At 53.4% G+C, this 25,426-nt stretch overlaps 1 protein-coding gene across 5 annotated transcripts in view; it reads left to right on the top strand.

Annotated features, from left to right (window-relative positions):
- The window catches only part of SPSB1 (splA/ryanodine receptor domain and SOCS box containing 1), a 62,252-nt gene that overhangs the window by 23,404 nt on the left and 13,422 nt on the right, over nucleotides 1-25,426 (top strand). The window contains exon 1 of one of the 5 annotated variants that reach the window (XM_010957584.3): nucleotides 14,067-14,358. The exons of 3 other annotated variants lie outside the window; for them this stretch is intronic. The gene's annotated coding sequence lies outside the window, so the exon portion shown is untranslated. Of the gene's footprint in view, nucleotides 1-14,066; nucleotides 14,359-15,155; nucleotides 15,311-25,426 lie in introns of those variants that run through there. One more of the 5 variants, XM_074377486.1, reaches the window with a different exon arrangement.

The following is a 25,426-nucleotide window of genomic DNA, read 5'->3' as shown; positions in this document are numbered from 1 at the left end:
GCTGATTGGGCATCCTTTGAGCAGAGGCCTGCTGGAAATGAAGGCATGGCTGTCTGGGTCCCCAGGCTCAGTGTACCAGGCAGAGGGCTTGCTTGGGAAGTGCAGAGGCCCTGAGGTAGGAGCTTGGCACGTGCCAGGAATGGCAAGAAGGCCAGTGAGGCAGGACAGCGTGTGGGAGGAGATGGGGGCGAGGGGCATGGAGGTGCAGGAGGCTGGGCTGTGAGGGCTGTGGGGCCCCGTGAGACACCTGCTTTTCACTGAGTGGAACCACGGAGCAGTCAGGGCAGAGGAAGCCGGTGCTGAGGCCCGAGAGGGAGCAGTGAGGCCGTGAGGGTGGCCGGGTTCTGGATGGATTGAAGATCCAGGGTTTGCTCCAGGACTGGCTTGAACTTTTGTCCCATCACTCACACAGGATGTGGCCAGGGATAAGGTGGGCCACCCTGAGGCAGGGCTGCCCCTCCTCCAGCAGACATCAGTCCTGCTGTGTGCGAGGTGCTGGAGCAGCCTGGTCCCTACCTGCAAGGAGGGACAGACAGGCAAGAATATCAGCGGTCACAGCCTCTCTCCCCCCGGATTGAGCTGACCAAGGGCCAGGGCGTGGCTGCTCAGCACATATTTGGGGAAGGAGTGAACGACCAGAACACACAGGTACAAAAGAGTAGGACACAGCATAGAGGCATCTAAATGACACTGGGGAGAGGTCAGAAAGGCTTTCCAGAGGGAACCTGAGTCCAGTTGCAAAGTCCAAATGGGGAAAAAACCTGATAAGAAAGTCTGGACGTTCCAGATGGAAGAAACAGCATAAACAAAAAAGTAAAGTCTTTAAAAAGCTTGGCTTGTTGGGTTGGTTAGAATTTTCCAGTTGCAAGAGAGAAAAAACCCAATCCACACAGCCTTAAGCAAAAAGCAACTGGTTTGCTGAACTGTAAGCAGCTAAAAAGTCAAGGGGTTTCAGGCACAGCTGGATCCAGAAGCTCAAACCCTGGCATCAGCAATTACCTCTCTCTCTGTGTAAGTGTCTGTTTTCTTTCTTTTTGGCATCATTTTCAGAAGGTCATTTAAGCAAAAGTCCCAAGATTGGCTCTGACTTGCCTGCAAACTCACTGTCACAGGGGTGGGTGATGCCCTCCTCTCGCAGATCGAGGTTGTGCACCCCTCCACCAGAGCCCGGGGCCAGGAGTGGGGACAGGGGGTCCAAGCCAGAATTGAGCTGCATCATCAGAACAAGAGAAGCCCGGTGCTGGGGCAGAGGGCTCAGGTGCCCACCCCAGCTCATTAGGGAAGATGTGCATCTTTTCATCTGGTGGGTGTTCCGGGGAGGACAGTGGCAGGGAAGGGGGACAGAATGAGGCTGGGAGGGCAGTCAGAACCAGGTCATAAAGCACTTCTACATGTGAGAGTTTGACCATTGTCCTTGAGGTGATAGGCACCAGGTGACCTGTGTGTCTCCTGGATGGCCCCCAGATGGTTTTAAACAGGGAAGCAGCAGAGTCAGATGAGGGTTTGAGAAGGCCAGGACCTCAGGCCGACTCAGCACAGAGCCTGGCACGGGGGCCCCCTCCCCTTCTTGCTTCCTCCTGCTGCGGGCTGTCATGCCCCCCCCCACGCCCCTCTCCATATGAGGCCGTCTGGACAAATTTGGGTGGCTGAGTTGAATCCTATCATTAGCTTTGCCCTCAGCATCCTCTCAGCCCTCATCTTATCCGGAGAGCTGTTTGGTTCACTTCCCTCTTTTAGCTGCTGGCTGATGTTTGTGGCGGATGAGCAGGGTGTGTTTCTAAAAGCAGCCGGCTGCCCGGTGAGGCCGCCTTTTCACTTGGGTGGCCCTGCTTCCTGGGCTGGCACAAAACTCCCTGTAGCTGAATTTTTTTTCTCCATAAAAACTCGAGGGACGATGTATCCTGTCTGCCTGACTCCTCCCGGGAGCAGAGCAGATGCTGTAAGGGGTCTGGGATCCAAGAGGTCAGGCTCACCCACCCACCCCACCCTGTACCTCCAGGGCTGTGTCTGACCCCAGGCGTGTGGCTGGGCTGGTGGCTGGCGTTTGTTGAGGAAAATGGTCAGGCGGAATGTTCTCTGTGGGGCTGAATTTGCTCTTCTCCACCTTTGGTGCTCATGAGATTTCTTGGGTCATGAAGCGTCACTCCACACAGCCACCTGAACTGCCCACAGCCAGTTAGTGGGTGGTGTCCGAGTGGTCACCCAAAGGGCCCCTTGAGCAGTGGCTGAGAAGGTGTGATGGGACCTCGTGCCCCCAGGATCACTGCCTGCGGGTGGCCCAGTGTTTCCCTGGTGGGTGGGCTAGCATGGAGTGAGCGCTGGAGGGCACAGCCCAGAAACTGAGCGGTGGGTCTGAGAACCCTGAAGCTGCCATGCTCACAGGCCCTCCTGCAGCCGCAGTGCCCGCCTTCCAGAACTCTGCCGCCGGGCACGGGCATCCTTGCCTTTCCGCCCTCTGCTTACCAGCCCCGCCACCAGCCGCCTTCCCTCCCACCCGCGTGGCAGAGTGGTAACCCCCAGCCGACGGCTTCGAAGGGGCTTTCCTCTTTCCTGCAGTTTAGTCTGCGTCGGTTTAACTTGAGAGACTTACTGCCTCTGAGTCAAAACATAAAAATCCCCCTGGATGCGCCGTGGTGTTTGCCACCTTGGGAGCAGCTGGCGCCTCCTCCGGGGGGGTCCCTAATCCTTCCCTTCCAGCCACAGCCAGATGGGTGAGGCTCCTGGGTCCTGAGACTCCCAGCCTCCGCAGGCCGGGTCCCCAGGGCAGGCGCTCAGAACTGGGTGTCAGGGTGAGTCGCCATCCTCTGGTAAAACTGCTGCTTCCCGCTGGGGGAAGTGCACAGCGCCCTCTGTCCAAGTGCTGTACACGTGGGGCGGGGGTGCCAGGTGACCCTGGGAGCTAGCCGCCTCCAGAGTGACCGCTTCTGAGACTGTATGAGTAGAAATTGGTAGCTTTCTTTTTTTTTTTAATTGAACTATAGTTGATTTACAATGTTGTGTTAATTTCTGGTGTACAGCAAAGTGATTCAGTTATATGTGTGTGTGTGTGTGTGTGTGTGTGTATAATAGCCTTTTCATAAAAGGCTATTACAGGATATTGAATAAAGTTCCCTGTATTTTTACTTTTATCTCCTCCTGTTTAATTTCTTCTTCTTTTTTTTTTTGGTATGTATTTCATAACATGTATCATCTATCAATACAGAAGCATGCCAGTATAATGCGTGCACAATATGTCTTTGGGGGGATATATGCTTAAAAGTTTGCAAATCTGGTGCATAACCAAAAAAGGCTAGTGCATTCTGCTGTATATGAGCTCTGGTTTGTGAAGGGAGGGGGCATCACTGGAGTCCAGCAAAGGCTGTGGCAGGGGACATGCATGTACAGGGGACAGAGCGCTGGGCGTGGGGTGGGCAGACGGCAGGACCCTGGCTCTTTCCCATGTTTTGGGCACTGTGTGCCACCTGGATTTGCGGGGCCACGGGTGCTGGGTCTGGTGGAACACGCTTTTAGAGGAGTTTAGGGGAGAGGTTTGGCCCCTTGTAGGCACCATTTCTTAAGGTCTAGATCAAGGGTTAGCAAATTCTAAGGGCCAGATAGGAAATATTTAGGCCTGTTGCAACTACTTGACTCAGCTGTTGTAGTGGGCGTGTGAGTGAGCGGGAATGCCAGAGGCAATGTGTAAACAAAAGGGAATGGCTGTGTGCCAATAAAACTTTATTTGCAAAAACAAGCGATGGCTATGTACCAATAAAGCTTTGTTTGCAAAAACAGGCAGTGGGCCAGACTGGCTCATGGAGTCATTGTTTGCCAAGCTCTGGTCTAAATTAAGAGGACGGGCCTAGTGGAGCCCGGAACCAGCCAAAATTACCCACCTAAAAGCAAGTCCCCAACCTTGCTCCAGTAGACTTCCCCTTGGGGGGCCTGGGGGTATGGTGTGGTCCCACAGAGTTTGCAGAGCAGTAAGCAGCCCCTTCCCTCAGCCTATGGAACACTCAGCTCTGGCTTTCACACCTCTTTTAGAGCCAGGGAAATGTGGCTGTGAGAGTCAGGGCTCTGCTCATCAGAGAATCAAAAAACAGCAGAGCCAAGAGAGGTTTGGAGGCCCTTCAAACTGGCATCCCTCGGGATGTGGAGGGAAAACGTGTAGGAGGAACATCCCCTTCTCTTCAAGGGTGGGAACCCCTAGAGTTGAAACCTGCCAAGCTCTTCTCCTGCAGGACTTCTAAGAGCCTTTAAGATGCTGATGGGCTCTGTGACTCTTTAGGAAGGGATATCCTATTTCCCCAAACTCAGAAGCAACTTTTCAGGTGCTTAAGGATCTGTCCAGACCGCCCTGGGGAAGAGCTGATCTCCTGCAACCCTTTATTTTATAGATGTGGAAACCTATCTCCCAGAGAGGCTGAATGTCTTGCTCAGGTGACACAGAAGGCTGGTGACAGTGTTGGGACGTGCACAGGGTTCGTGGCCTTGTCCTGACACAGAGTCACAGATGTGGGTGTCTGGGGTTGTGCTTCTGGCCACATGGGGTTGGTTTTGCCGCAGGGATGCACTGCGTCCTTTTGTCCGAAGCCCGCTCTGTCTCAGGGTTTCCCAACCATGCACGTTGACCTTACGCACAAGGTAATTTTTGATATGGGGCCGTTCTTGCCTGTAAGATATTTAACAATATCCCAGGCCTCCACTCACTAGATGCCCCCCCCATTGTGACCACCAAAAATGTCCCCAGACTTGGCCAAATGTCCTCTGGGGGTAAAATCACCGTGGTTAAGAACCCCTGTTTTATCTTAAGCCAGTCGGTGTGGATCGTTCATTTGCTGGAATTGTTGGTAAATGGTAGAAAGATTTACCCGAGCTCTGGCAGAGTGTAGGAAAGTTCTCTTCGGGGCACAGGGCAAAGGGGGAGACATCCCAGGCAGGTTGCCAGGAGAGTCCTGAAGGTGTGAAACAGCACATGCTGCTCAGTTCTGCAGACCAGTTGAGAGGTTCCTGGGGTGAGGAGAGCACACCTGGAGAGGGAGGCAAAGGTGAGATCCTGAATGGGGGGAGGATGTGCGCGTCACAGTCAGAGGACTTCACGCTAGAGCAGGAGGGGAATGACCTTGCAAGCGGGGAGTGTTCTGGAAAGTCGATGGGTTGGTGGGAGGGGTGCAGAAGGCAGTGGCGAGGAGATCGTTCCAAGAGGTGAGCCTGGCAGCCAACCAGAAGTCAGGCCTTGGCCTTGGATGGAAGGCCAGAAGGACAGTGGGCTGGGATGCGGACGTGTCCAGCGGCAGGGATGTGGAGAACCTTCTGCAGGCAGTGTCACTCTACATTTTATTCTCGAAACTCTGATGCTCTGAAGCTCTGGGAGTTTTTTTCTGGGCCTGATGCCTAGAGTCCAGGGAGGAAGATTGTACTGGATGACAGACAGCTGGTTCAGAGTGGCACAGATCTAGGTGGCCCCACGTCTGTGCAGAGGAAAAGTGAAACCTGATGGTCTGCGTGAGCCTCATGCCACCATTCTGGGTACACAGGGCGTCCTTTCTCACCGAAGTTTTTAAATAGTTGCTGGGTGTCTGAGTTAGGGCACGGGGCAGGGGAGGGTTTGTTTCAAAGTCTAACATGGGCTCACAGAAAGGAAAGGGACCACCCCCCCCCCCACGCCGGTCAGTTAGGTGTTTAAGGTGATGGAGAACATGCAGAGAGCCCCGGAGGGTCTGCCTGGGTCTGGAGTGGCAGCCTTCCCGGTCGGCAGATGGGGTGAGCTAGCAGGGACACATGTGTGAACCACACTGGGGGCCAGGAGCAGCCGTAAGAGCGAGTGAAGTGTTCAAGAAAGCCTTTCTGTGACAAAGCGGGCTGAGGTCAGTGTGGGAACAGCCTTTGGTGCCCGTCTTGGAAGTTTCAACTCGATCCTCTAAGCAGGAGGAAGCCACAGAAGACGTCAGACCGAGAGCATCAAGATGAGAATCGTGCACGTTTACAGGAGAATGTACGCACGTATCACAGGCGCTCAGTTCGCAAGATGCTCCCAGGAGACGCGGCTCGATCTGAGTCAGCATTGTTAATAGATGCTTGTTCTGCATGGAAAAAACATGGGGTTTTGGTGCTGTCAACCTTTGCCCGTTTCTGTAGGTAATTTTTTCCACAATGAAAATAGCTGCATCGTTCCTAATTATATTGCACACTCATTGTGAGGAAACTGAATGATGCGTGTAAATATGAAGAAATACAAATCACTTGCAATTCTAGGACACCCACGGTAGGATTCTGACAGCTGACCGTGTGGTGCTGATGACGCACACGTGTAACTTCACGTAACGCTTTGCGGGGAGTGTTTTGGGTTTGCCTGCATCCTCTCTGCTGCTTTTTCTGTCCTTCAGTCTCATCCCTAACTGATGTTAACCTATAACATGTCTTTCCGCCCTTTTTAAAAAAATTGTGGTAACACGTATGACAAATTTTACCATTTGTCTTAGTGATCTTGGGCTGCCAAAACAGAATACTATGGACAGAGTGGCTTAAACAGCCAACATTTCTTTCTTACAGTTCTGGAAGCTGGGAAGTCCACGAGCAAGGAGTTGGTAGAACTGGCGTCTGGTGTGAACCCTTTTCCTGGCTTCCAGTCTTACAGTATACTCAGGTGGCCGAGAGAGATCGCTCTCTGGTGTTTCATCTTATAAGGGCACTAATTATATTCACGAGGGTTCCACCCCCATTATCTAATTACCTCTCAAAGACCTACCGCCTAACACCGTCACACTGGGGGGTAGGATTTCAACATAGGAGTTTTGGGGAACACGAACATTCGGCCCATAACATCCTAACCATCTTTGAGTGCACACATCAGTATGTTAAGTACGTTGATGAAGTTGTGCAACCATCATCACCATCCGTCTCCCTAACTCTTTTTATCTTACAAAACAGAAACTCTGCCCCCATTTAAACTACAACTCCCTCATTCCCCCACCCCCAGCCTTTGGCAACCATCATTCTGCTTTCTGTCTCTGAATTTGAGGTGCTCTTGGTACCTCATGTAAGTGGAATCACACAGTATTTGTCTTTTTGCGACGGGCTTATTTCACTTAGCGTGATGTTGTCAAGGCTCATCCGTGTTGTAGCATGTGACAGGCTTTCCTTTTTCAGGGTGAATAGTATTCCATTGTGTGGAGCTACAAGTTTTGCTTATCCATACATCTGTTGAAGGGTATTCCGGTTGCTTCCACCCTTTGGTTCTTGTGAATAATGCTGCTGTGCACACAGGTGTACAAGTATCTGCTCGAGACCCTGCTTTCAATTCTTCTGGGTCTGTACCCTGAAGTGAAAGACAGTCATCCTTTTTTTTTTTTTTTTTTTTGAGGAACCGCCATACTGTTTTCCACAGTGGCTGTGCCATTTTACATTCCCATCAGCAAGGATGTGGGTTCCAATGTCTCCACATCCTCGCCAACATCTATTATTTTCTTGTTCTTTTTGTTTTTACCCTAAGCCTTTTATTGAAGGTTAAGGCACCTCGGCTAGTTCCATACCTTCCTGCCTGCCCAGACGTATAAGTGTATGTATCTTTTGGGGACACCATTATTTTATTAAAATGGGCTTGGTGGGGAGGGTGTGGCTCAGTGGTAGACCACATGCTTAGCATGCATGAGGTCCTGGGTTCAATCCTCAGTACCTCCATTAAAAAAATAAAATAAATAAATAAATAAACCTAATTACCTCCCCCCAAAAAGAAAATTTAAAATAAAATAAAATAAAATGGGTTTGCCTTTCATATTCTACCCTGCCCTTCTCACTGAAGGCCTGTGGAAATGCCCCCAGGCTCCAGGGTGGCTCTACCTTGTGTTTTAAATTGCCATGTGATGAAGAGTTTGTGGCACAGACGCACCGGAGTTGTCCACTTGATCAGTTGTCTTTGGTGGCAACATGCTTAATTGGGAGTGGCAGGAAATGGTGGTGACTCTGTAATAAACACCTGTACTGATGTACTTGGCACAGGTGCTTTTATTCTTGTGGCGCAGGGGTGGGATTGCTGGCTCGGTCGCCAGTTTGTTTCCCAAAAGCTACAAGATTTCGATTCCACCAGCCATGTGGGTGCCTGTCCCCACCAGCAGTAGGCACCATCTCTCTGTTGACTGTGTAGAAATCTAGGGGGATGCAAAGTGCTAGCTAGCTCACTAGTGCTTAATTTTATGTTTCCCTGTTTCCTGGACAGGTTGGCTGTCTTTTGGTACAAGTTTATTGGCCGTTCGCGTTTAGTTTTTTTCCTAAGTTGCCTCTTCAAGTCCTCTGGACATTTGACTGTTAATCTAAGGACCAGAAGCAAATGTGATAAACTGTGGACAGCTGTTTGTTGTAGGTGTTGAAAGTATGTGTCTCTTTTGTGCATGTTTGAATTACAAATTTTCCAAATTAAAAAAAAAAATAGACTAATACCTAAGTGAGAGGGTTTTAGGAAGACCAGTTGGGGTCAGAGAGGTGCTGGGGGCAGGGAGACCAGCTTGGAGACTTGCAATAGCCTTGTAGGTGATAATGACTCAAACAGTGAGAGTGGGGACAGATTTGGGCAAGTATGGGAGAATTCATACCATTTGGTGATAACGTGGGAAACCAAGGAGATGAAGAATCCAGGGAGATGAGGGGTTTGAATCTGGATGACCGACCAGGAAGATGATGGCAGAACTTGGCAGAGATGCAGAGGCTGGGAGGGGCCGTGGATGAGTCTGTCAGAGGAGGGATCTGTGAGAGTAGGGGGCAGGGTTGCCGTAAGGGTGATGCCATTGGGTGATGCATCAAGTTCAAGGGAAATGTTCCCTGGAGCCACGAGCGCAGAGGAGCCTGTGAAGGGAGGGCCCCTGAAGAACACCTGTGTTTAAGGGGCAGAAGGAGGAAACTGGCCAAGGAGCTGGGCGAGAGCCTTGCAGGATGGGGGGGTACACTGTCGCGGAAAACAGCTTCAAGGTCAAGAACATGGTCAGGATTTTCAGATGCGGTTGCCAGGTAGAGGAGATGCTTTTTTAGGCCGTTCAATTTATCGATTAGGAGGTGGTAACCTTGGAAGACCACTTTTCCCTGAAGTGGCTGGGGCCTGAAGTCAGCTCGCTGGGTTCTGCAGCCCGAGTGCATGAAGGGTGACAGAGGCCACAGGAAGTGTGGGTGGCTGCAGGAGAGGGCCTTGGCCCCGGCCTCTGTGGCAGTCCGGCTTGGCTCCAGCACTCTTCATCAGCACATGTGGATTGAGCTGCCCTTGAGGGCCGTGCCAGGCACCGGCCACCCCAAGTGTCCGAGGGGAATTCACCAGAAGCCACCTTCCTTGTGACAACCCCAAGAACCTTGGTCTGCACTCTTCAGTGTCTGTTCCCGGAGCAGCCCCGAGGGACCAGAGGACACATGAGTCACTTCCTGGACAGCAACCTGTCCCAGCTTCTTAGCCATTTTGGGCTTGGCCTTTCATAAATTTATCTTCCTTTTCAAGTCAGCTTCTATTTCCTGCCGGTCCTGTCTCCTTGTGGGGTTTCTGAAGCACCTGCAAGCAAGAAACAGCGTGTGAGCAAGCCTGTGAGGATTCAAGTCCTTCTTTTTCTTACTCCAGATGAAAAGAAGAGAGATTGGCAAGGAGGTCTGAGGACCCCATTAGCTAAGTAAATGGTGACGTTCCATCACGGCCTTTTTCCTGTCCAGCAGGACTCCTGGGAAAACAGCTCCAGGTGGGGACAACCTTGGCCATTGGTTGGCTTAAAATGCAGAAGGGGTTTGGCTGGGGATGGCGGCTGATGCCTCGGCATTATTCAGCATTTGCTCCAGTAGCGTCAGGATAGAGGGACCCTCCCTTCCATCACGTAATTTTTCTACCCCTCAGGATTTTTTCTCCTTTATTTTTATATAAAATGAAGCATTTTTTTTATTGTAGTAGAATAGCCGTAACATAAAATTGCGCATTTTAACCATTTGGAAGAGTACAGTTCAGTGGCATTAAGTACATTCACATTGTGTGACCATCACCACCATCCACTTCCAGACCTTTTTCATCTTCCCAAACTGAAGCTCTGTCCCCATTAAACACTAACGCCCCCTGCCCTTGCTCCAGCCCCTCCAACTTCCACTTTCTGTCTCTATGAAGTTGACTACTCTCGGTACCTCATGTGAGTGGAATCGTATGGTATTTGTCTTTTTGTGGCTGGCTTCATTCACTGAGCTTCACGTGAATGAAGGTTCATCCATGTTGCAGCATGTGTCAGAATGTCCTCCCTTTTTAAGGCTGAATGACACTCCATCCGCAGAGTGTGCCTACACTCTGTCTCGCTTATCCGTTCACCCGTCGGTGGACACCTAGGCTGCTTCCACCTTTCAGGTGTTGTGAATGATGCTGCTGTGAACACAGGTGCACCCATAACCGTCTGACACTCCGCTTCCGCTTCTTCTGGGTCCACACCCAGGAGTGGACTTGCTGGATCATATGGTAGTGGTAATTCCGCGTTTGCTGTTTTAAGGATTTGCCATTCCATTGGCCACAACAGCTGCACCGTTTTACAAAATGAAGCACTTTTACTGGATGATCTTTAAGGTATCTTTACACTTCAAAAGAAGGTTTTGGTTCTCTGGTTCCATGGTCAGTGGCTGGAATATGATCTTTGGAGTTAAGATTTGAGCACCCGATCATCATGTATCAGTGAGACTTACCACCGCCACCTAAGCCATTAACGCACGTGCAAGGCGAGATGCCCTACCCGTCGTGAGGGCCGTGTGAGTATCCGGCATTGTCTGAGGACCTACTATGTTCTGGAAACTTTTTGGCCTCTTTGAATATATGCATTATCATTATCTGCAGGGTAGGTATTTATCATCTCTCTCATTTTTGCGGGTGAAAAATTAGTGATGCTTTCTCATGATGTTGGTTGGAAGTGGTATCTCTTGGGTTGTCAACACACTTAAGATGTTCTGTTTACCTAAAAGAAATGTTCTGATTCTTTCTTCCTGGTTCTTAACGTACCTCCCCCAAAGTACTTATGGAACCACTGACCCTCACGGCACTTTTCATTAAGCGGTGCAAGTGTAGCTGCTCTGTGGAAGGAGGGGACATCGCCCCTCCATTTCAAGTGCTTTCTGGTTCCACTGGGGGGGCCGGGGTGGAAGGGCTTGGATGAACTTTTGGCGCAAACTTTCTGATCTGTCCCCTCCCTACCTGGCCTCCGTACCCGAGTCCCAGCTTCCTGTTGTGGCATTCAAGGCCCTTGCCTTCTGGCTCCAGATTATGTTCCTCTCCCCCCCACCCCAATTACCCTCCAGATGCTTCAAATGGCATTCTAGTCACTGACCACCCCCCGAGTCCCAACTACACCTCCCCACCTCTGTGGGTGGGCTTCTCTCACTGCCTGGGGTCTGCCTGCTTCCTCTCTCGGCTTGTCTGTTATTGAAGTCCCAGCCTTGGTCAGGAATCGAAGGGGACGTCCCCGAGAGTCCCACTCATCCTCCACCCCCACCCATCTCAGCAGCGCCCCCCAGCCCCGACCCGGGTCGTGCATCCTGCGTCCGCTGTAGCTGTTTCACTGTGCTCTCTCCTGTGGGGCCGTGGGCACTGGCGGCTCGCTGGCCTCAGGGTCCCCAGCCACTCCAGGCTCTCCTGCGGGACAAGCCGTCGCGTTTGCTGAACGGATTGTTAGTGGTTAGAGAAGAGCAAGGCTGTGTCGGGAAGCTTTTTACTTTCCCTGATGGTTTAAATTTTCCTTCACCACATGAGGGGAAAGACCACCAGGAGAAAGCCAGCGTGCGGACATTTAAACAGAAGACGCTTCGCTAGCCGGGCTCCTGTGTGTAAGGCGGCGATGGCTGCCCCGCCCAGGGCCTGAAAGGGAGGCGGGGAGTGCAGGTGCGGATGCCAAGCAGGGTCCGGCTTCTTAGTGCAGTGATTCTTGGCCCCTTCACCTCCCCCTCTGAGATCAAATTCCTCACCTGGAGATCTGGAAGAAACTTCTCCATCAGCTCAGGTGAGAGGAGGCGCGGGCCTTGCTGGTGGTTTCTGCCTAGTAGTCCTAGAAATGCCCCATTTCAGTTCCCAGCCTGTCAGAGTCGGGGTCTGAGGCTCCAGCCCCACTCAGCACCCCCTAAAGAACAGCTCTGTGTGCCCGGGGCATGGTGGGGGCGGATGCGGGCCCCCAGGTTCCTCTGCGACAAGCAGAGGCTCGGCCTGGTGGGCCGGTGGGGCCTGGAGGTTGGATCCTGACACTCAGGTGAGCCAGGCCTTCACCTCTAAAGGTCCTGATTTGATATTTTTAGAAAGAGGGACCCTCTCAAGGTGCCTGGCCCACCCAGTGGAGCCGTCACCGCCACTGTGCCTGCCATTGGTGCCCCTCGCGTCCTGGAGCACAGCCCAGGCGGGTCCCACACCCGCAGGAGCCCCGGCCCCAGCCCTGGAGCCACTGGCCTGCCTGGTCAGTGAGGTCGCTGACTTTTTTAACTTCCAGATCTCCCTGGTTTGGGGACAAGAAACCCTCTTTGGGGGAGTGGGAGAACCGGGTGAAGGTGGGTGTGGGCAGAGATGCACCCCAACCTCCTGCCCGGCCCCCCGCTCCCTCCCTCCAGCTGTGATCAGCGACTCCCCTGCCCTGCTGGGGCAAGGTCCTCTGGGCATCCCTGGGCGTAGCTCCCACTCAGAGCCTCAGCCCCGCCCTCCTGGTGGGGACGCCCTGCAGCCCGGCTCGGGCTCCCCCTACTGCTTCCCAGTCCCCTCTCCCCTTGCGGCTTCTTTCTCTGTCTCTCTGTCTCTGCTTCCCTCCCTGTCTATCTCTGTCTGTCTGTCTCTTTCTCTCTGTGTGTCTCTCTCTGCTTCTCTGTCTCTGTGTGTGTCTCTCTGTTTCTGTTTGTCTCTTTCTGTCTCTGTGTGTCTCTCTGTCTTTACATCTGTCTCTTTTCGTGTCTCCATCTCAGTCTCTGTCTCTTTATCGTGTGTCTCTGTCTCTGTGTCCCTCTGTGTCTCTGTCTCTCTGTCTGTGTCTCTCTCTGTCTCCCCGTGTCTTTCTCCATCTCTCTCTCTCGTCCCCGGGGAGGCCCGAGAAGTCAAGGTGGGCTCTTCTCACCTGAGACCAGTGCGGCTTCAGTAAGTTGGGAAAATGGACTGGTGTGCCCGGCAGCGTGGGGTGGGGGAATTCAAGAGGGTGAGTCAGGACCTGCTTGTCAGGGGTTTGGACCTGCTGCCACATTCTCTGTCCAACGTCAGCAGTCTGTCCGCAAAAAAGGTGCCCCACCTTCCCAGTGAGGGAGCAGAGAAGAGAGTGAGGCTTGAAATCAATGCCTGGAAGACACTGAGGGCTCAGGTGCAGATCCACAGTGGGGGAGGGAAACCTCTTCCCGCCTCCCCCCCGCGCCCCGGGAGACCTAGAGACAGGCTGGGGTATCACTCAGCTCTCCCTCTCCCTGGTTTCCACTGGGGCCTCCCCATGGTTTGTGCTCATGGGTCCTGGGACAGCCGGCTGTGGGGGGCCTCCCCTGTTTCCGGGAGGAGGTGTGTCACTGCCAGGGTTCCCAGGTCTGCTGACATGGCAGTTCACGGTCAGTGCCCAGCTGTGCCTGAAGACCCCCTACGGACAGCCCTTGGTGGGTGGCTGTGGGCAGGGGGCAGTCCTGGCAGATGGCCCACCAGCCCTGGCTGGAGCCTGGTAAGGGGGGCACTTTCCTATTTGCTGCTGAGTTTCTGTTCATTTTATGACAAGTTGCTTGGGGACAAGAGAGCTGGTCGCTGCTAGAAGGGGAGCAGGGAATGGGGAAGGGGTCAGTGCTGCCGAGCGTCTGCCCCTGCAGGCCGGCTGCGGTCCACACCTGCCAGGCTGGGCCCCCTGTCATTCTGGAACGTGATGATGGCCGCTGAAACGGCGCGGGGCCCACCCGTGACTGTCCTGCTTCCTCTGTGACTCCAGCCTTGCCTCTCTGGGTGACCCTGAGTGGGGGGGGGGGGGAGGTCCCTGGGTCTTGAGGAAGATGCAGTGGCAGCTGGAGGAAGGGAACGGGTTACAGACCAGCCTCCCATTGGGCCTGCAGCCTCCCTTCTGGAGGGCTTTTAAAAACTGGCCGATTACCTTGTAATTGTTCCCAGCAGTGAGGAGCGAGTCCAGTGTTTGTTTTGCCTTCTGTGTTCTCCGGGCCAGCGGTAACCAAGGGCCGCTTCCCCTTGGTGACGGTGGAGCTCACTCAGGCCAGGGCTGATCCAGCCCCGGCGAGGGAGGCCTGGGGACCCACAGGGCCTGGCTGCTGGCAGGGAGGGCACCCTGCTCCCGGAGTGTCAGGGAGCTGCCTGCCCTCCACCTCCGTACCCCAAGCCTGAAGACCTGTTTCCCTGCTAGTGCTCCCCCCAGGCACTGGCCCGAAATATTCCAGAATTCCGATCCTCCGGTAGGTGCCTGGGAGACCGGGAGGCCACTCGCTGGCAGGCCGTGTTGGGGTGGGTTGCGGGCAGGGTTGTGGACCTCAGCCGGGATGCTGCTCAGGGCTGGGGGGCTGACCTTCATTCTAGATTCCAGCAGGACGCGGGGTCCTGAGCTAGTTCTGAGGGAGATTTTGCGGGAGAAGGAGACGGGCTGTAAAACTGACCAGGGCAGACTCTGTGGCCAAGAGGGCCAGGACCGGTCTGAGATGGACCGGATTCCGATCGGGTAGGGTTGTTTGCAGTGAAAGGAATGGCGTTGTAACAGGTGTGGCCACAAGAAAGTGTGAGGCTCCTGGAGGTGGCCGGGCTGGCTTGGCTGGTTGGCAAATCGGGGCTATTTAGAGGAGCAGGGAGAGTTGAGGAGGCTTGTCAGGAGCTGGGAGCAGGGACAGAGTGGGGTTTGGAAGTGGTGCTGCCGCCACCTTGGTCTTCCCAGACCCTGAGTGACAGAGGGCTTCTAGAAAATCTGGGCCAGGGAATCCACAGCCTGTTTTACGCACCCCCACTCGTTGGTCTGGCAGAGGACGGGGCCCTGACAGGCTCTGCCCACAACTTCTGTTAAACTTGTCGGCTTCTACATTGGTTGGTTAGGAGTCAGTTATGTTTCGGGACTGGCTTCCTGGAGAGGGATGGACGTGCCTCCGTTTTCTTTCTTTCTGATGTGTTTCTTCCCCGCCTCTGCCTTGGGGAGGACCCACAGCACAGCCCCACCCACCTGGGCACACAGATCACCTGAGATAGGGCCGTTCAGAGGCAGTCAGCGACAGACAGGCCTGAGGCTCTGCATTTCCAACAGGCTCCCAGAAGATGCCTGTGCTGGGGCCCATGGGCTCCCTGGGTGTGACCAGATGCAGAGGGTGACCAGCTCCCTCCCTCCTAAAGAGAAGGAGTTGTCCTGCTCTGCATGCAGAATCTCAGGTGCGTCTGGTTTTCTGTTCGGGGGCCCAGAGAGGGGGTCCTGTCAATCAAGAGCAGGGATATCTGGGCGGGGGGCTGGGGCATGGCACTGGGGGACTGGCCCGAGTGCCTCTGTCCGACTTTCACATGGACTCCTTCCACCAGCCAAGCTGCCGGTACTATTTAACCTCAGTGATTCATTGAAGTGCGTTTCAAGGGAAGGCGTTGTGTTACAAAAACCGTGGGTCCCAGCGGCTTGTTTTGTTGGCAGGTCTTGCCACCTCAGCTGAAAAGAGGCGCTTTTGATATGGGAACGGAAACTTGGGACCGCGTTGGAAATACTCAGGGTGTTCTGCGGGAGGGGACCGGTGGTCCTCCTCCAGTCATGGGAACTCGCTGCTTGGCCGTGGTGGCGGCCCGGGGCTGGCGGCCCCACATGGAGCTGGGAAAGGAGGTCCCCCAACCCGGGTCTCTGGTCCATGCCCCCAACAGCTGTGACGAGGCTGGCCTTTCCTGACACTGAGGAATGGGGGGGACACGTCCTCTGCTCCCCATGTCTCCTGTGAAGGCGACATCTGCTGTTTTGATTTTATGGAAAGCCCAGCTTGCAGAGGAGATACCGTTCTGAGCGCCGTCTGTCTGAAGCTGGGGCGAGCAGGTGAAATGTGTGTGTGCAGCCCTCGCGCCTGCTGAGTACCGGGGACCTGGTCCAGCTAGAATGGCCCGTCCTGGGCTTGCTTGTTTCCAAAGTGGGGCTGAGCTGACCAGTTTGCTAAACAAGCAAGTGCCTTCGTTCTGGCTTCTCCCTCCCTCTGCCCCTATTGCCATCCTGGACTCGCCCATTTCATGGATATTGGACCAGTTTCCCTTTTTTCCACTTCCCATGTATTCCTTTTGTGTCCTCAGATGTGATAAGTGGACCAGACTCACCCCAGATCCAAGTTGCTTTTCCAAGAAACTTCTCCAGTTGTGTCTGTCCTCGTACGGGGGCGTGGCAGACTCACCACCACCACTGCCACCCCATTCTTGAAGCAGGTGCGGTGGGATAAGGAGAGTTCAGAGGAGGCAGACAAAACCACTGCGGGTGCTGGGTAGCCTCCACTTCGGTGGCACCTGGAGGCTTCCCGTGGAGGCCTCTGTCACCATTAGTGAGCTTGAGATGGCGAGAGGCAGCCACAGAGCTGGGTCGCGGACACCCAAGGCGGCTGTCCTCTGTGGGAGATTGCTGACTTTGGGGTGCAGTGCAGGATCTGTGTGGCCGCATTCCACCACTGGGGAGCCTTCTCAGGAAGCCGTCCCTCCCTCCTCAGACCACTAACCTGTAAATACATGGCCAGTGTTGGCTCTTTGTTATGTTAGATATTCGTTCATTCAACACTTACTTACTACGTTCCAAGTGCTGTTTCAGCCATGGGGGCTACGGCAGTGAACACAACAGAGAAAAACCTCAGTCCTGAAGCTCACACTGACTGTTGAAATGATTGTTATGTTTGCTCTCTGTCTCCCGTATGAGACTGTAAGCTCCACGGGAACAATGATCTCTACCCACATAGTATGTGTATGTATAATGTATATAGTAGGTACCTAATATTTTTGGAATGAATTCCAACCCTAAAGCACCTTATTTGGCCTCGGGTGTTTCCCAAGTGCTCATCAGCGGAACATTTATGGACCACCTCTCAGTCTGGATCACTTCTGCAGGTGTCTATCGTGGAGATTTTGTTGGTTCTTATCAGTTTCCTCCTGGGCATGATGCTTCCTGGCAGTGTAGGTGGAACAGTCTCCTGCTTTCCCAAACACCGACCATGTGTGGCCCACAGTTTTGAATCATCCACTTTGTTGAGGTTCTCAGGGACTAAGGACCAAAGAAAGAATCTAAGGAAGCCCATACCATCTCGTCGGGGGTTTAGCAGGTGCTGGTGGGGTGGGTGGCGAGCAACTCAGGTATTAATTAGCACCTACTATATATGCACAGGACTTGAGTGTGGTCCTTTGGGGCCAACTTTCCATGTTTTCCGTGAGTGAATCTGGCCAGAAAGGATCTGTGGGAGATGGTGGCCCTTGGCATGAGAAGCCGGGGTCGCTCCAGGTCTGTGAATGATAATCCTCATAAGAATGCAGAAACTCAACCCATCAGAACAGGTTTTCATGTGGCAACAGGTCCAGCCAAACTGTGCTTTAGCCTGGGGCCCGCCGGGCCTGGGCCCCGAGCCCCGTGGTGTGACATCTGAGCTGGCAGGCAGGCCCCGGCGTCACCGACAGAGGAGTGAGCAGGAGCCACGTGGCTGGGATGGTCTCCTGATAACACAAAGCATGGCCTTTGCCAGCTTGGCACGGCCTTGGGGTGTTGACCTGCTCTGTGGAAAAGCAGGGACCTGGGCATTCAAGCACGTGTCTGTCTCCCTGCCCCACCTCGTCCCCAGGGTGGGGAGTGCACAGACCAGGGCTCTGCGTGACCTCGGTTCTCCCACGTCCTGGTCCCCAGCCCAGGGACGCTTGTGCGTGTGTTGGTCGCTCCCTCCTCACACCACGGTCTGGGTGCAGGCACGGAGATGCAGGCACACATTCTGGGTTCCTCCAGAGAAACTCGATCTACAGGTGCCGTCTCGAGGCAGCAGGGTTGCCAAACCACAGTGCTGCACTTTTGCTTTTGGAGGAAAGACAAGGAGGGATGGGGTGGGGAGCAGAGAGCTCAGCTCCAGAAGGCGCCTCGCTTCCCACATATGAACATCATTAGCTGTGTCCCTGTGTGTAACCCTGGCTGACAGGCCTGGTTCCGCCCGCCAGGTCTCTGCAAGCTCTGGGCCTCTCTCTGCACTGACGACCCTTTCCACACCTGCCTCCTGCCATGTGGATTTTGGAGAAGTGCATGTTTTTCATCCATTTATGTTTTTTTTTTTAATTTGTTGTGAAATTCACATAACAGGAACCGTTTACAGAGTTCAGTGGCATGTAGTACATTCATGGTGTGCAACCACCATCTCCATCGAGTTCCAAAACATTTTCACCCCCCACAAAAGAGGCCCTGACTCGTTGGCAGCCACTCCCTACTCCCCTCCCCTCCCAGCACCCCGGCAACCACCAATCTACTTTCTGTCTCTATGGGTTTCCCTATTCTGGCTATTTCATGTTAAGTGGGAGCATCACTGGGTGACCTTTTATATCTGCATTCTTTCACCAGCATAAAATATTTGAGGTCCATCCATGTTGTGGCAAGTGTCAGTCTTTTATTCCTGTTCATGGCTGAATAATATTCCATTGTGTTTGTGTTCCACAATTTGTGTATCCATTCAGCCATTCATGGACATTTGGATTCATCCATTTATGTTTTTGCAACAATAGTAAGAGCAGTAAGGAAATTTGAAAGAAAGGGAAACTCTGAAGCTCGTCTCTCTAAACACAGAAACATTATCATTTTCCATCTCCCTTTTCACCTCTTTTCCCGCATGTGCCTATATAGTTTTTTTCTAGATTTTATTCTGAGGGCAGATACGGAGTGCCTTCCTTTCACCTGACATAGCAAACCTTTTTCCTGGCCTCTTGTACAGCAATCGTTTCAGCTAGCATCTTGAGAAGCAATATCCATCTCCACAGATGTCCTGCCCCAGGAGGCCCCTTCCTGACTCCTTGTCGCATCCCCCACACAACCAACTGGTGCCATGGAATCTGGCATCTGGACCCTTCTGCTTACCTGGGAGTTCAGGGTTAACTTATTTGCTGCCCGTGGGCTTGCTGAGGCTTTCCCTTGTCAAGCTGTCGCCCCAGGTGTTCAGAACTTTCCAGGTTAACAGGATTGGGGGAGGAAGGCCAGCCACATAATAGAGGAAGTTCCTGTAGGCTCTTGTAAAGGTGTATTTAAGTCCCTCTTTCACCACCTGGCTTGTGAGGCCCAGGGATTTTACCTCCTCCTTGGCATCCTGTTGGGTTCCGTGAAATCCCACCCGGGGAAAGGTGATTAGATTGCACTGGGAGACGCACTGCCCAATTCTGCTTAGAATCCTGTCCAAGTTCATTGGCTGCGGTCCACACGAGGTCCAGTTGACAAACCTTCGGTTCAACTGGCTGTGCAGAAACTCCTGAGCGTCTTCAGACCCCACGGTCAGTTCCGAGATCGGGAAGCCTGGCGGTAGGTCACTCGGACATTTGCTTTTCTTCTCCTAAAAATGGACAGTGAAGTGGGGGGAGTTTCTGAGGGCCAAGATTTTGAGGGTGATGAGAGGAGAGGTGGCTGTGAACTAAATGAAAAGAAACTGCCCTAAGGTTGTCCTGGGAGGCCTTGACCTCCCACATGTGACCATCATTACAATCAAACAACCTAGATGTCCATCTATAAGGGAAAGTTACCAAAATTGTGGTAGTGGAATATTATGCAGCTACTAACACATGAAATTGACTTAGGAGCTAATAGTGACTTGGAACAAGCAAACTGGGGCTTGGTGTGTGTGGTGTGATCCTTTGCTTTAAGTGGACGGTCCCTGTATCTGAGCCTGTGTATGCGCCAGAGTGGGAGGGGCATATTTTAATTCATACTTTATACATTTTCTCTGAGATTTCTTATGAGGATGTGTAACATATGAAATATTTCAAGTCAAGATAGAACAAGACATTTTTTTAAAGTTGTGGTTATAAATCCAAGCCTATCGGTTCTCATTTACTGTGGATTTGAGATTCCAAAATACTGAGCTGTCATTCCTTTGAGCCAGCAGTGTTCTAATCTGCTGGAGGGCTCAGTAGAATGCAGACTGCTGGGCCCCACCCCCAGAGTCCCTGATTCAGGAGGTCAAAGGTCAGGCCCAAGCATCTGTGTCTCTAACAGGTGATGGGGATCTGCTGATCCCAGGACCCTACTTTGAGAACCACTCCTGTGAACCCAGTTATAAGAGAGCTTCCCCACAACTTCTTCCTGCTATAGAAATTTTGTGGGACTTCTGCCCCTGCTTTTGACTTAAGGGGTTCACCTTATTTAATGGGGTTTTTGAGTTTGTACGTCCGCAAGCAGCTTTGCTGGAGCCGTGGTCTCACAGGGGGACTGGGCTCCTTGGGCCACCCTGTGAGGTCTTAACTGGCACCCACCTTGGCACTTCCTGGTTGAGTGCTCTCCTGCACATGGCTTTCAAGATTCCATCCTTTTAGGTGTCCCCTGATGTTAAAGGGAGGCGGGAGTGGGCAGGGAGTGGCATGTGTTAAGTCCCTACTCTGTGCACCCGATGCTGGGTTGAGTGCTTTAGCTGCACAATTCTATGTTGAAGTCATGAGCTCTGCCCCTCCCCCTCCTCTTACCCCCAGGTAGTTTGAGACCATCGCCTGGGTCTGCAGGTGGGGTAAGGGCACCCAGGCTCCTCTTGACTCCCTCAGATCTCTCTGAGAGCCAGTTCCTCTCGTGTCCTTAGATCTCTCCCTGGCCTCCCTGCTGCTCATTCTCCCTGGAGGGGCGTGGGGTGGCCCAAGGGACCACTCTCTGTGGTGACCTTTCTCAGTTGGCACATCCCACTGGAAGAGGCCAGCGTGTCACCTGCTCCTACTCAGGCCTCTGGGCTCTGGAGCCTGGGTGAGGTCAGACCTTGTTCCGGGGGCCCTGATGGAGGCACATAGCAGGTGGCGTTGCTCCAGGCCTCCTCGCAGGCTGTTCAGCTTGGAGTGAGCTGGTGAGCGAGCATCCTGCAGGAGGCGAGGGCCTCTGGAGAGAAGCCTGGTTTCCACTGGCGCCTCCTCCAGATGCTGACCTTGGGGAAGGTGAACCCCACTTTTCCTGGGGCCAGAGTGAGCTTGGTGGGTCCACCAGCCCATCCGGTGGAGGAGTTACAGGCTTCCCCAACAGGTGGGGCGAGGAGGGGCCAGGGTCCCCGAGGTACCCTTGAGCTTTCCCCTTGGGTGCCCGTGGGCCCTCCTCGTGGAGATGGCTGGTGGTGACACTGTCCACCCTGCCTTCCTGCCCCCTTTAGGGGACACCCCCGCTCCTGCATGGTCCAGGCGGACCCGGTTTGATGGACTGCCCAGCCTGGGCGACGTCGGGTGGGGGTCCACAATCTAGACTTCATTCTCACTGCCAGTCGAAGGTGCATCTGCTGCTGGCTTGGAAAACTTCTCGAAAGGTCACTGTGTCATTGAGTGTCACTCAGGTCCCTCCGAAGATCAGGGCTTCTCATCTAAGCAAAGCACAGGCCGTTGCTGTCACAACCTTGACCTGGCTGCAGCTGTGACTTCTTTTTTTTTAATGTTTAGTCTCCGAATGAATGTTAATGCTGTTTCCCAGGGGCAAGGCTCAACTGATTCGAGCACTTTCTGAAAGTGTCATGAGTAATCTGGGTCCTTCTGTAGGTGTTTACGGCAGGTACATTTTTTTTTTTTTTTTTTTTGGTCTTTTGAGGTCAGAGGCTAGAGCTCTGGACCGTGTGGGATTTTTCGCTCGTCAGAACTTTCCAGAAGGGTCCACTACTTTATGTTGATTCTCAGGGCAGACCCTGACTTTTATATCCCTGCTTGAGCAAGAAGACAGCTCTCCCGGGTCTTCCCAGGAGTCTCTCCTCGAGTGTGCAGGTAGGGTGAGATGGGGGTTGGAACCACATGGCTCTTGCATTTGGTGACACTTTGTGAGGCTCCACGGCCAAGCCTGCCCAGAACACGCACATCCTGAGCGCTGCCACCAGCAAAGTCGTTCCTGAGCCGTGGCGCACGGAGCCCGCAGCCCTAATTAGCAGGCAGAGCTGGGCAGCCACTGAGTCTGGCTGCAGGCGTTGCATTCTGATCTAATACCGGATCACTCAGGTCTGCTTCTCTTGCAAAAATCCTGGGCTGCAACCACCGAGACGTGTGAGGTGGGGGGGTGGAGGGAGGGAGCTCATTTGATCTTCAGGTGAAAGGAAGCTTTATAAATAGGTCACCTTGTTCCACATCCTGAATTTTACTCTTTCCCCGTCTTGGGTTGAAACAATGGTTTTACTGTTCTGGGGTCAGTCGGATGCACTGAGGGGGAACTGAGCTGAAAGGAGGCGAGCGCGCGTCCTCCGCTCCACAGTGGCCTCCTCTGTGTGTCCCCTGCCCCCCACCCCTGTTCCATCCATTTGTCACCGGTCACCTTGGACATGTCTCCAACGGAGGGTTATTGCTCCTTCAACAAAATTATCCTTTTTTTAAACAAAAGGATACTTTTAAGTAGTTCCAGGGCCAATTGATCCGAAAGTACTTTTCTGGAAGGCAGAACTGCAGAGTTGTGGCTTTAATGGAAGGGACAGCATAGAGTTCCGGGCAGGTGCTGAACACGCTGTCCTATCTGAGCCAAGGGTGGCATCCTTGTCTCCCTTTCCAGCCTCTGCCCCCACCCCGAGATCCGCCTTCCTCACCCCCTCCCCTGCCCTTGGCGGGGCGCAGAAGTGTGCTCGCCGCCAGCACTGGCTTTCTGGTTGGAGGGTGGAGCAGTTCTTTTCTTCCTTGGGGCCCAGGGAGACGGATCACATCCCCACCCCTGCTGGGCAGATTAAAATCGGTGACGTAGCAGCAGTGAGATTGGAAGTCTTAGGAGAACTCGTTGCAGAAGTAATGTCCCCTTTTGGGTTGGCTCCAGAGCCGTACCTGGAGATTTTTGTCCTTTATTTTAAATGCCCCGCTGTCAACTGTGAGCTCCTTCATGTGTCTCTTTGTGGGTAAATTAAACATTTATCCTGTGCTTGCTTTACAAGAAGTGACACACGTGGAGAGCCTTTAGGAATTGCTCTGGGGACAACTTGTTCTTGCGAATATACTGTGTTAAAGTGTTTCTTAACCCTTTATTTTGTGTGTGTGTGCTTAAAAATCATTTTCATTACAAAAACAATACGTGCATTTAAAAAGAATTTTTTTTTTCAGTTCAAAAGGTGCTTAAAGTGAATGCATCTTTCCTCCTGCCCCACCCTGCAAGATTAGCCATGGTGAAAGCTAACCTTTGGTGTTAATAATTTGGTGCTTATTCTTCTAGACTTTTCTCTGTGCCTCCAAACAGGTAAATGCACACAGATAGAATCTTTTAAAAATTCTGTTCTTACAGAAATGGGATCCTGTGCTGCGTTTTGTTCCCCAGTTTGCTTTTTAAACACGCGACAGCGTAGGGTTACCGTCTATGTTAATTCAGCACACCTGGGGGGCTGCCGCCTCCCCGCGGCTGCGCAGGTCCCGCAGGTCCCCGAGCAGTGTGCGTCTTTGCCCACGCGTCCGGCTGTAGGCTTTCCTAGATGGGACCCCTGGAAGCGTGGTCAGTGGGTGACTGCTGGGTGTCTTACACCCGGGCAGGGACTGCCACTTGGCACCTGCAGGCTGAGAAGCGTGTGCCGGTTGAGGTCTGTCTGTTTGGGCTACACACCCACACCTGTGCCTGTACACGAATGGCCTTCTCCCCACATCCTCTCCAGTTTCCCTTAACCTTTGTTAGCCCTGTGCATCCCGCAAGACTCACTGGGCCCCTGTCGCTGATGGAACTCTGCCAGCACCACTTTTCTCTGTGACTAGCACAGTGAAAACAGTGGGCGTACCCAACAGGTGTTCTCCGCCACACGTGCCCAGGGGGCATGGGCATGAGCGAGCCCACTCCCTCCCCCTTCAGAGAGAGTTGCTGCCTAGGATCATGAGAGGCTGGCGGCCACTCGCCCGGCCCGGGTCTCAGACTCCCAGAGCGCTTCGGGGGTGCTTCTGGCCCCTCGCTGCCCTCCTGGGGTCACTGGCTGGCTCTGGGGTTCCTTCCGTGCACAGCCACCCATTCTGGCTCTGGTTGCCCCTCCCTGTTAGGGCACAAAGAGCCCACCTGGAGGAGCCCAAGAAACTAGAAAGAAGGTGCTTTGTGAGGGTCTGTTCTTCTTTCCTGTGGAGAGCTGTGGCCCCCAGCAAACCCTCTCCAAAGCAGAGGTACGTGATAGGAGCACTGGTCCCCAGACCCTGAGCCGAGAGCACTCCATTGGCTGCCTGTGGCGGCGATGGCAGGAGGTGGCTTTGGGAAAGCCATCTGCTTAGAGCCTGGACCCCCATTTTGGACAGGCAGCTCTGGTGGATTCTTGGAGCCCCAGGCCACCCCCCTGTCCCATGGCAGCCGCCAGGTACACTGCGTGGAAGGCTTTTGTCCATTAGAGGGTCCAAGAGGCATCCCCTTTCACAGTGAACCGTGAGCTGACTTTTGGCCCAGTGAGGATGGTGTGTGTGCTGCATCAGAGGGGGGAGGGGGTTCTCAGTGGGTGGAAAGGGTCCAACCAAGTCAAACCACTGGGCTTAGCAGACGTCCCTCCCGCTCTGTCCCACAGCTTTTGGTCTTATTCGCTCTACTGAAAGTAAATGCAAAATCTCGAAGACTTGCCAGACTTCTGGGGTGGGGGCGGAGGGTGGGGCTCATGTCCCTCTGTGTCCCTCTTCAGGGTAAAATGAGGGCCAGTGTGTGAAGTGCAGTGACCCTGCCCTGTGGCTGTGATCATCCATCTAGAACAAGTCTGCTTGCCCCTGGCTTAGAAGGGACCTTAAACTTGATCTTCTCTAGCTTAGCAGTCCAACCACTTGGGTCTTGGCCCAAAGACAGCATCCATCTGTCAGACCAGGTACAGTGACCAAGATGATGGATAACAGTGATCTTTGTTCAGGGTACGGAGCGTGGTCTAGAAAATAAAATAAAAACAAAAACTAAAGTGAAAAGGCCAACTTTCCAGGTGCTCTCTGGAACATTGTCTCAGATGAGTCTTAAGTAAGCCTGGAGCACCCATCTTACAGAGGAGCAAACTGAGGCTCGGAAAAGCTGAGGACAAGTCCTAGGCAGAGGCCCAAGGATTGGAAGCCCCTGGAGCAGGGCTGGCAGGACTGCAGAGCGGGGAGGTGAGGATGGAGAGGAGCCTGAGAGGGAGCACCCTGCTGGGCTCTGTTCCCCCAAAAGAGGGCTAGTGGGTCTCTGCGGCCACATTTAAAAGTAGATAGAAGGTAGAGGGCGGCTGGATGGCCTTAGTGGCCTTATGTCGACAGCAGGAAGTCTACCAGAGGGAAGTGTTGGCCTGGACACACGGTGGGGTTGGGCAGGTGACAGGTGAATCGAGTGGCCTTAGTGTTACCACAGTGACGGACTGCCTGGGAGGACTCAAAAGGGGTGGCCCTAGGGGGCCCCTCTGCAGGAGCGGCCCCAGGATGCTGCAGGCACCT

The sequence above is a fragment of the Camelus bactrianus genome, chromosome 13 (genome assembly GCF_048773025.1).
Source record: "Camelus bactrianus isolate YW-2024 breed Bactrian camel chromosome 13, ASM4877302v1, whole genome shotgun sequence".
NCBI classification, from domain to species: Eukaryota; Metazoa; Chordata; class Mammalia; order Artiodactyla; family Camelidae; genus Camelus; species Camelus bactrianus.
Note: the sequence above shows the minus strand (reverse complement) of the source record. Positions and strands in the feature narration are given on the sequence as shown.